Genomic DNA, 11,075 nt, shown 5'->3' with positions numbered 1-11,075 from the left:
GCAGCTGTATTGCAAACATTCATCCTTTATCCCTTCTTCTCTTAAATTAGATTTTGCTTGTGACTCGTGCTCATTTAGCAGTTTACCACATGCTTGTTACATGCGATCCACAGCAGAAAAATGGCCTAGCACACAGGCTTAATCATATCTGTCTTACAGAGCTGGAGTACACTACGTAATACAAGAAATGCTGTAAAATACTCTTTAGAGATAGAAAGATACTATAACCAACATGACAATGCTATCAGTAAAAGCTCTGCGAGTATGAGTAGCCATTGTAGAAGATTAGACTGAACTTCACTGTTGTTACATTAATAGATTAAATGGATGGAGAACACTGGAGAGAAGATTCAGGAGAAAGAAGTTATGTGGTGGCTTTCCCTGGACAGAGGACAGATAGCCCAGTTGGTCACCAAATAGCCAGTAGATGTATTTGTGATGTTATATAGGATAAGTTATTATCACTTATAGCGTATTTATCTTCAGGAGATCAGATTAAATTATCATTAATAAAATAAATAATTACCTAGATGTCAAAACAACCTTTGAAAGTTTCCTCAAACTACTCCTAAATCCCCACAAACTGGGGGGACAGTCCTTAGCAATCTGATGATCAAGTCATGTTCTCTGAAGGAAATCCCTAACCAATTGATTACAACGTGGTTTATGTTACTAGTAAAATATTTACCAAATGGATATGGTGCAACATGCTCTTCTGTTTGCAAAACTCCTCTAAGGCCAAAAATAGGTTATGACTTAATAATACGCACCACATTGGAAGTCAATGTAATACACCCTGAACAAGACCCAGTCAGTGTGTGATGAGGTGTCACACTTCTATTTTTGGGAATAAATTAATTTTTTTCTACAGCATTGACAAAGACTGCTTTCTTTATGCAACAATTATATAATGTGACTATACAGATGTCTTATATACAACCTTGTGGCAGTGTTTATGGCAAATACCACAGAAATGATGACCTCCATTACGCAGAGGTCACGCTGGGATGGCGGGGTGTGCTTTACATAAACACCAAACTTCTGCTGGGTGACTTTTTGGCTGCAGAAAACCAGCAAGAGCGGGGTGACGCAGTGGGTCGTGGTCACAGCATAGAGTCAGTTATTCCTACAGCCGCTTCCATGTTCTCCGTGGTCAGAGCACTTGTGGTTGACAGTATTGGACTCATACCAGGAAACTAAAGTCTTTGATGAGTCCAACAGGGCAGGAATGAGCAGAGCCCACAGAACATCTCAAACCACTGCATTCAGGGCAAAGACGACACTCACCTTGAGAGTTGAATACAGTCCAAATACATGAGGAACAGCCCAGGAGCAAGAGAGGAGTCCAAAAAAATGTAACAGCACAAATACCTGAATCTTACCAGTTCAGCGGCTGAACAGAACTGGCAACAAAAGGGTACAGAAGGCCCCCAGCCGCCAGGAAAACAGTAACAATCCCAGCATCAAGGTGATTCCCAGCCTGCCTGGGGGAATGGCGTGGGGAGGGACGGGGGGACACAGCGGCTAGCTGGGTTGCCTGTGCCTGGGCTCATTGCCAGGGGATGCAAAGCCACTGGGAACACAGAGTGAGAAACTGCAAGAAGAAAGAAGAAAGTCAGCATTGACAAATTCACAGGGAACTTGTTCATAAGGACCTGTCACATTTCTAGCCAAAGCCTGCTGCAACGTCCTTTTGTGTTTGGTTGGGTTTTTTTATTAATCTTAACATTAACCATTATTACACCCTGTAATGTAGTAATTACAGCAGGCGAGAGAGATGAGCCTGAAACATCAAGGGATGCAAGTAGCACTCCAGTTCACGGAGCTCCAAATCAATCCTTTTTAGCGTGGACTTATCTTGAGCAAAACAAAAGAAATTTCTTAGAAAACAAATGCAACAAAACAGAATGCAGGTTGTCAAATAGTGCAGATGATGGCCCTGGTAGTCCTTCGAGGAGGACATGACATGCTACAGAGTGCAGATGCTCAATTTCTTGCTAAATGAACTGGACCTGGTGTAGAGTCAGAGTATGGTGTTCAGCCCAGACCAAGAAAGATCCCACAACAGCTTAAGTACATGCTAAATAGATCACCTGGCCAAGACACTGTTTCACATGGTGCCAGCTCATCTTTGGTTGGCTTCTAACATGACAAAACATGGGCAGTAAATTCCAGGATGCCGGTGTAACATCCTGCATCACACCCACAGCACTGGGCAGCTCCAGCTGCTGTCAGTGTCACACATGATGATAGAGTCAGACTCACTTCTTTTTGCTTTAAGAAGTGTTTGACAACCAAACAGCAACTTGCTGAGATGCTCTAAACCATCCTGGCCAGGACTAAGGCAAGGATGCGACCAAGGACCCCTCCGACTCTAAATTTGGGGATTTCTCGTGGCCTCTATCAGCTTTGCCAGACGTTCACACGCACAGCAAAGCTGGAGACCCAGCGTGTGCCAGTGTGACCCTGTGCTGCTGAACGCATTCCTGGCTCTTCTTCCCACCTCTTCAGCAGACAACTCTACTTGCAGTTCAAGGCTCCAGACATTAAAACCTAATAATTTCACTAGCATCCTACCAACAATCAAACATTTTCTGCACTTCTTTTGTCTAGCAGGTTATATTCTTTTCAAAAAGTAAAAGCTTGTCTTTCCTCAACACAAGGGAGTTATGCAATTAATTAAAACTAAGTAGATGACCCCTAAAATGCTGGCTTATTTTACAATTGCTCTGCTGGTTACTCTAGGCTGGTATACAATGGCTTTACTAGCTGATTGCAAGTAAGATCTTGTCTAAACAGAGAGAAAGATGCAGTTTCCCATAAAACTCTCGTTTGTCAATATCTTAGTCGATGTTTAGCCTGCAGCCCCTTACTTCACACAATCTTCATTAACTTTTAGTACTAACTTTACTGTTTACCGAAGTCTAAAGCAAAAGATGAACCTGGGCACATAAAACACTTGTACAGTTTTATACCTTCTGTGGTGCAGCATGCATAAAAGGAACATGGTTTCTGTTTCTCTGCTTCCCTGGGGGACTTACTGCTCCAAATAACACCGCCGTCTGTTGAGAATACCTTATTCCTTGCCTTTTTTATTCATCTGTAACTCTGAGAGCAAAACCAACAGACCTTTGCCTGACAGCCAAACTTCAAACAGCGCCAGCGCAGGAGGCGAGCTCCTGTGCAGCACTTCTGCTCCCGGTGGGAGAGATTCCTATGGCAGCCTCGCCAGCGAAACCTTAGAACAATTTTGCTGTAGCGGAGTTGTTATAAATTCATGAGAGCACAGCAGAGGTCGGGCTGGAGCCTGTCTCATACGGCACAGTTTTGCATGCCACCATGTAAGGCTTCTTAATGGACCACCTCTCAAAGGGTAAGGGTAAGAAAAGCCATTGCCGCCTCGGAGAGAGCATGCCTGTTCTACCTGCTGCCATTCTCCAGTAATGCAGCAATACCACGTATCAGAGAGAATAGCCCCACGTAGCAGGGCAGGTAGGTAATGAGGAGGGTGCAAATTAAATCCAACATCACTAGAAGCCACACAGCACTATAGCATCCACTTGAAGCAAGTCCTAGGATGATACTTTTAAATGGTTTTGGTTTATTTCAGCAGGAATGATGCAACAGTCAAAGTGGTTTTGCACAGACCATTGTTATAATGGGGTAGCCAGAAAAGGAGGAGGAATTATGCTCCCTCCTGAGTCTCCTGTAATTAAGTTAATTTTATCAGGATAACCATTACCTGGGTGTACCCAGCCCTGTGAAGACCTTTCTTCTCATGCATTAGTGAATTATGGTTTAATTTCTCATTATCACTGATGGAAATAATATGTGGAAGCCCATGCACGCATAGATAATATGGGACTGTGCGCCCGTCTGTGTCAGCTGCCTCCTCTGTGGAGCGCTCCTTGCTGTACTCAAGCACCCGACCAGCCTGCCGATGAGCTGAGCATACAATTTTGCCTGTCATTACCTGGACTTAATTTATTCTTAATCTTTGGCTTCTTAATACAGAAAAATGCAATAATAAAGTGCCAGCCAGAGGGCTGTTTTTGTCAGTAGATTATTCAAGTAAATTTTTCTACTCCAGACTTGCAGCCTTTAAAAGGGCTCCTACTCCACTGCATATTGAATCCCAGGGATGTTTCTTATCTCATCTACTTCTCCTTGCCTCATTCTGTTAGAGACCCTCCCTGTCAGATAAAGTCATCAGGTCTCTGGATAAAGAGAAGCAATTTCTTTTGCTTGATTAACTGCGTGACTTAATGCTATCAGCTGCATTAGGGGACAGAAGCATAAGACAGGCTATCAGGGAATCAAAGTCAGCCACAGCCACATAAATCTCTGCAGCAGCACCACGAGGTATGAATAATCAATTGCACATTCCCAGAGAGTTTGCCTGCAATAATAAAAATATTTCTTGTAGCTTTCACAAGGAACAGGTAGATTGACAGGAGAGACAAAAAAACTCTACAGCATCACTTTTTATATTATTTGCAGAGCTTGAGAGGGGCAAGGTGCAAATTTTTGGCAATCCAGATGTGAGAATCTATTAAGAAGAAGATACGCATAAGTACCTGCAAATATTAAAATGAAAGAGGTCAATGTTGGCTCTATCCAGGTGCACCTGGGCAGAAAAGCATCCATTGGAGAGCAAGCTCTCAGCTGCCTGAAGCCTGGGAGAGCCCTTGCAAGCTTCTCGCTAACTAATAACTCAGTAAGTGCTTCTTAGTAAGCGTGAGGTCTAAGCCAATGCTGACCTGCTAAATGGGTGTTGAGTGTTTGCCCATCACACCAGGAGGGTGTTTGGGAGTCCCAGCGGGCAGCAAACACCGTTGTGCCAGCGGAGCTACATCAGCGCGTGTTGAACACGGCATGGCAAAGCCCGAGCTTTCCCAGAGCCTGAATGAGAGCCACAGCAGCCACAAGGCACGCAGCCCCTTCACCAGCCATCTCCCTTAACAACGCCTTCATATATATTATCTTCAGGTCATGAACTGCTCAGCTGGAGTGAGGTTTAGAAGTTTTGCTGGAGAGGAGATAAAGTGCAGCATGCTGGCCAAGTCAGATAAAGCTTTTGCTTTTAAATCAGGCAGTTTAGTTCAAATCACTAGCAAATGGAAGCTGTTTTTGTCCAATAGCATTCATCAGTCAACTCCAGTACAATCAGTATCCTCATCACAACTGTCATATGCGGTAGATGTCTCTAGAAGAGGAACGGGACTGATAAAGCCAACCAGGGCTTCACAGAAACTTGAAATTTGGAGTCCAGGCCAAACACCCAACCTGGTAAGCTCCTGCCTGAAATTAAACCCCTTGTACCACCTCAGGCAGAAAAGCCTCCCACAATAAACATCACCGCGGCTAACAAGAGCGTGGAGTGAACTACAAAATAATTAAAATCATCATGTGTCAAGGAAAAGCTGACTGATTGCTGTGGCTGTGATTAGTTATTCCCCTGCTCTGGAGAGTATTAGCATGAGAGCAGAAGATAACCTTGGTATTTCAGTAAATATTTAAGCTCTCTGTTTAGCAACGTGGGTGAGGTTATCAGCCCAGAAGAGCTTGTTTCAGCTAATTATCACAACCTCTTCCCCTCCTACTGCCGATACATCTGTAAGGGTATCTGTGGAGGCACGTTTTCCCCAAACAAGAAACCGGTCCAGTCTTGGGCACTGCAGAGCAGCTGTTGTTCTTCATGCCTGCTGAGGATGCTGCTTTCACCCAGCTAGATGGTACGGTAGCTTACTGCACTCCCTGCAGCATCTGCTTGCCAGAGATTAGGACTTTCAGCCCTTCTTTTTTTAAGTAAAAGAATTTACATCTTTAAGTTAATTCCTAGCTCTGCTGCAGTTCAGCCATTCGACAGGAGCACGCCAAAACTCATGTTTCAGAAATTCATATATATATATATACACACACATATATTAAAAAAGTCTCCCAGTAAGGGATATTATCTGAAGCCCAGCCTCCAGGCCTTTTTCTGAGATGCTCAGCTCCAGCCATCCCGCATGCTGCAGGAGGAAGGAATAGGTCTCACTACCCAAGTAGATTAACTCTCCAGAGCTTTTCTAATTAGAGACACCAGCTCCATGCCAAGGAAATGTGCTTGCTGCAGCTTATTTTAGCTCTGCAGTTCTGACAAACCAGTCACTTTTCCTCTTATGATCTTGTGTAATTGGAAGACAAACTTTTTCTGAATAATGAATGCTCAGAGATACCACTGCTCATGAAGCCATGCTATTTTGTTATAAAAATAGATCTGCACAATGATAACTTAATAATAACAATTTGCCCCTGTAAATCACAGAAGCAGAGAACAGCTGAGGCTGGCAGGTCCCCACCCCGACCCCTGCTCAGGCTGCTCAGGTCTGCGGCTGGTTAAGTTTTGAGTGTCTCCAAGGACAGATGTTGCACCACCTCTCCGGGCCCCTGTGGCAGTGTCTGACCACCCTCACGGGGAGAACATTTTTCCTGTCTAGCCAGAATTTCACTGGCTGCAAACCGCTCACAGCCCCTTGCCCTTGGCTGTGCGGCTTTGAAGAGTCCAGCTCCATTCTCTGTAATTTCTCATTAGATTACATCATTTACGTCTCATTTGAATTGCTATTTGGTGCTCTCTGCATTGTAAGCCTTTAAAAACCAGGCCTTATTTTTTTGTGGAAGTTCTTGGGTAGCATTAGGAAGAAGGCACTTTGTCTACACAAATTACTCCAGTGTGTGAGGATTCCTTCTGCAGAGCAACGTGGTGAATTAAGACCCTCAGCCAAAAACAGCCTTAACAAAAACTCACAACAGTCGAAGGAATTAACATTTTCCAGCTTACCTTTCCCCTTGCCACCCTGCTTTGAGGGACATTTGGTAGCTCCTGGGAAGCTCGGCTCACAGCGCCATGCCCATCTCGGCAGCGATACAGTGCACCGGCCCTGCAGCGGTGGTGGTTTACCTGCTCCCCAAACCCCTTTGGACCTTTCAGCCTTGCACTGGGCCACAGTCTGCAGAAGTTTCTACATGTTGCGACTTGTCTCAACACCCACAAAATGTTGTGCCTGAGGACCTTCTCCATCCATTACTTACCGTGTGAAAGCAAGAATTAAAATTGTTGTTCTTCCCCACTTCAAAAAGCAAATATTTTCTTCCCTACCTTCCACCTCTGACAAGGTCACACAGCCTCCTATCCCACCGCTGCCCACCCAGCCAGGTGCAGGGGGGGTGCTGGGCCCTCAGCCCCCCAGCTGCAGAGAGTTTTCAGGACCCATCAGGCTTTTCATTTGTCCTCCACCACCAGTTCGCAGGCAGACACGGTAGGCGCGCACCCTAACCCCCAGCGAAACTCCAAATTTGATCTGGTGAAGCCCAGGTAAACCCTTCCCAGACATTATTTCTAGTTGAGACTTATGCTCAGCTGCAGTCCATAGGATTTGTCGGTCTCAGTCCTCCTCCTGGTGGGGAGAGATGTAATGGCTCAGTGCCGGGGGAAGGAAGGAGAGGAGGGATTGAGGCTGGGATGTGCCTGGTGAACGAGCTGCCCCTACCTCCCCTCAAGGAAAGTCCCTCCAGCCCGAGCCAAAGGACAGACGTGGAGCCAAAGGGGAGCACTCTGCTCCTGCTGCAACAGTGGTATGAGCAGCACAGAAAGGCACTGCTTCCCTGCCGAGGTCTGCTCCATAGCAAAGGGGGTGAGAAAAACCAGGCTGGAGAGCTGTTTCTCTTCCTCCACCAGCAGCTTCGACAAGCTCTGAGCTCCCTGATGCGCGGCACGCAGCAAAGAAAAGGGGGCACAAGAAAACAGCATCTTGCAGTGGAGGATCGAGGAGCCAGAAGATGGAGGTTAAGGGTGTATTGGCTCCTCCAAGGAGCAAGCCAAAAGTGGAACACCAACGTTTTGGTGTTGTGGAGGACCCCAGCAGAAAGACAAGATTTCCATTTATCCTGATGGTTTCTCTGCATGTGTTACTTGTGTGTCTCAAACATCTAAAGTGAAATCAAGAGCTGGGAGTCGTGCCACCCGCCCTTCCCGCAGCCCTGGGGCTGGCGCAGCACCACGGAAACGAGGGAAAAGATGGGAGCGAATAAATGGTCAATGCAATATGGAGGGATTAACAGAGTTTTCTGTGCTGATTCCCTTGCACATCAAGGGCTCACCCCTTTGTCTCAACATACCACTGCAAATTTTGGTAGGTTTTTAACAGAAAAAAATACCACAGGAATATTTCATTCCGTCTGTTCCTTTTGCTGATTTTTCTCCTTCCTCACACTGTCTCTTGAAAGAGTAGCTAGAGCAGTTTCAGCTATTACCAACCACTATATTAAAACAATAGAATTTGGGGTAGCCCCAAAGCATTATTCGTAGCCAAAACAAGCACAGTTTCTCCCTAAGCCTTTCACATCAGCAGATCACAGGCAGGGGATTGATGCATCCCACCTAAACATCAAACATGAATGTGAAGTGTTAAATACCCACAGCCCACACACAGCATCCTTCAGACTACAGAGGGAGGAACATCTGAGGTGGGCTGAGTCACCCCCCAGATGTGCACCTCACAAGCCCAAGGGCACTGGCCCGCCCAAGCTCACGGAATAAATGCCAAACTCCAGGTGAGATGAGCCCAGCGCCCCATCCCAACACCCATGACCACCACCAACAGCTCTGCAAGAACCAACAACTGAACCTCTCCATCATTTCTGTTATTTAGAGGTTCAGCTGTTGATTCTAGCAGGTCTGTCACATCACAGCACATTGCTTTTCTCTGTCTAAAATGGATGGTGTGGGGCCAGGAAAACAGCAGGCATCTTTTCCTTCTCTGTTTGCCCTTGAACTCCACAGAAGAGGTCCTTCTCCCCCTGACCTTTACACTACTCTTACGCACAATGCACAGGCTAAGACATTAACCCTGAAAGAGCTCCCTATAGCACAAACTCAGCAGCAGTACCAATGCACACAGTGTTTTTTGTAATTGCTATCTGCAAATACAACATTATACATCAATCAATAGGTCAGAAGATTTCACTGCTCACTGGTTTTGTGGAACCAATTTACTGGATGATAAGGAAGATTAATTTATTACAGGATCTTGTAGGACACTAATTGTTTGCAGGAGAAAATAAACTGTTTACTTAGATTTAGCAGAGGAATGATTCCCATTCATATATGTGAACATACATATAATAAGATGTAGGGATATATGGCCTCAGTTCCATACAGCTGCAGCAGGTAGAATCGAATGGCTTTGCATTACAGCATAAGGCCAGTGCCACCGGGCACAGCAAGCCCTGCAGCTGAGCCCCTCCGACCTGCAGCAGCACAAGCAGCCCCAGGCCACATCCACCCAGCACGCCTGCTGGTGCACACTGCGCGTACTGGGCTGGCAATGTGTTCTGTGCTCCGCCTGAAAACTTGCGATAGGGCTGGCTGCAATGTGCTTCAGCCTTCGGAGTAAGCAGCAGGGATTTAAGTTAGGCTGGAGAAAAGCAGCATAGACCTTCCTCCTTTTGCACCCCTTCTGCACGTGTGGAAAAGCAGCACTGCTCTGCAACAAATGCAGACCCTGTAAGTGGTAAAAGGTAATGAAAAAAAAAAAAAAAACCCAGAATAGGGCACTTCCATGGCCACCAAGGAGCCTGTTTGAGCTGCTCTGCTGTTAATGCCATGGGCTCAGCAGGGAGCTTAGGAGGGCAGCCGACAGCATGTGGCCGTGCTTGGCTGGGTGGCAGCACACAGGCCACCACAGCGTCCCAGTGACACAGCTCCAGCCTGAGCCCTGCCCGGCAGCTGCACAACTGGTTTTACCGTCTCAGGCCGGGTGAGGTGGCTGTGCAGCACGCTGTGATGTAGACGTGCCCCGACAGCATCTGTGCCACTCCTGCTCTTGTTGCCAGCCTCTAGGACTCATCTCTGCACTAGCATGTCTGCTGGCTGGGCTGCCAACCACGATGGGCTTTCCCCTTAATTCAGCTGCCTAAAAAAAAGACCAGAGTTTTCCTCTGGGATTTAGCTGCAGCCTCACACAAGCCCTGAAGAGCACGCGGCACCCGGCACTAATGCCACACATCACCGCGAGTTTGATGCCACCAGTGGAAGGAGCAAGACCCCCTGCAGAGGAAGCAGATTCACCCACAAAGGCAGCAGCTGGGGCACCATGAGGGCCCGACCCCCCATGACCGCGTGCCCCGAGCACCGTGCTGCACCGGCAGATCACGGCCAGGGTTTGTAGCGCAGCCAAGAAAAAGCAAAAGCCACTGCAGCGTGAAAAGATTGGCATCCGCCCAGCGGGGCTGCCGCCTAATAGACGGGGCTTAGATACATATATTTGGACAAGGAGCAATCAATATTGTACAGAACAGCACAGCACATACGTTGTCTCCAGCCAATTATGCCGTACTCTCGGCTGTACAATATTCATTTTAATGTAACCCTGAAAGGAGAGAGCATGGCAGGTCAGCCAAGTGAAGTGGCAACCGTTGCTATACAACCCAGTGCTCATTTCTTTGAAAACCCATGTCATTACAGCGCAAATCCTGACAACCAGGCCCTTACAAAGCATGGTTCTAGGAAATCCATTAAACCTTTACTCCATTCGTCGCTGTTGCTCTTTTCTCTTGCTAGCGACACACATGCCGTGGGGCTCCGCCGCCAGCTCTACTGCACACTCAGCACAGCATCACCCTTCCCACCAGGTAACGGCACAGCCCAGCTCCATGGGGAGAGGCAGGATGCAGTCCCAGTGTCTCAGCTCATCCTCCTCCTCCTGACCAAGCACTGGGAGTTTGTTGCCTGCGTTCAGCCTGGATACCTGGGGGCCTTACCCAGTGCCAGCAGATCTGACTACAGATCCACCCAGCGCAGGGCAACACCCTATAGAAAGCTGTATTGTGGCACCAAGGATGCTGCTCTGAGCCAAAGCCCCTGTCCTCAGCCCAGCACTGCAGTCTGCTGGGTCACAGCATCTTTCACCTCTTTGCACCTCAAGTTATAATGGTGAAATACCATAACAACCCTATTCTCCCAGCCTTCTCTGTCTCTTCTCCAAGGCTGAAGCTCCCCTCCAGCATCTTCAGCTGTCCTAAGTTAGTCT

The sequence above is a fragment of the Falco cherrug genome, chromosome 4 (assembly GCF_023634085.1).
Source record: "Falco cherrug isolate bFalChe1 chromosome 4, bFalChe1.pri, whole genome shotgun sequence".
In the NCBI taxonomy this organism is placed as follows: Eukaryota; Metazoa; Chordata; class Aves; order Falconiformes; family Falconidae; genus Falco; species Falco cherrug.
This window is presented reverse-complemented; position numbering follows the sequence as displayed.